Source organism: Amphimedon queenslandica, unplaced genomic scaffold, assembly GCF_000090795.2.
Source record: "Amphimedon queenslandica unplaced genomic scaffold, v1.1 AMPQUscaffold_13458, whole genome shotgun sequence".
Lineage (NCBI taxonomy): Eukaryota > Metazoa > Porifera > Demospongiae > Haplosclerida > Niphatidae > Amphimedon > Amphimedon queenslandica.
In genome coordinates, this window is record NW_003546306.1 from 170,312 (window position 1) to 170,840 (window position 529).

The window sequence follows — 529 nt, forward strand, 5'->3', positions numbered from 1 at the left end:
TGTGGGCAGGTCTCTTTTTAATTGATTATGATATTATATGACATCACAGAACTAGTGCGCATGCATCGCCATGCCCACTTTTCATTAAATGGAAGTAAAATGGCATTTTGGTCAGAAGAAAGCTTTTGTTATTTCGTAACAGGGGAGTTTTTGTTAAAGGGAGTTCCGTTTTCATTGAAAAAATGAGGAAATGAGTTGGTTCATTTAATTTTTTTCATTATAAGGTTTTTGTTGAAAAGTTCCATTATCAGAGGTTCCACTGTATTTCATGTTTGAGCGTCTTCAAGAACAATGGGCACCGTATGGTGTATTACATGATAAGCGAGTTACTGAAGACAAGTATAAAAGTCTATCTTAAAGCCAATCAATGGACACTACTCACTCAAATGTGACTATAATTGACAAAAGGTACCTTATGGCGGATAGGAAAATTGTTGTTTATTGTTTAAAAAATTCAACTTCCTGAGCTCCGTTTATCGTATAATTACTCCAGAGGATGCAAAAAGTTACTGTATAACCTTTAGAAACA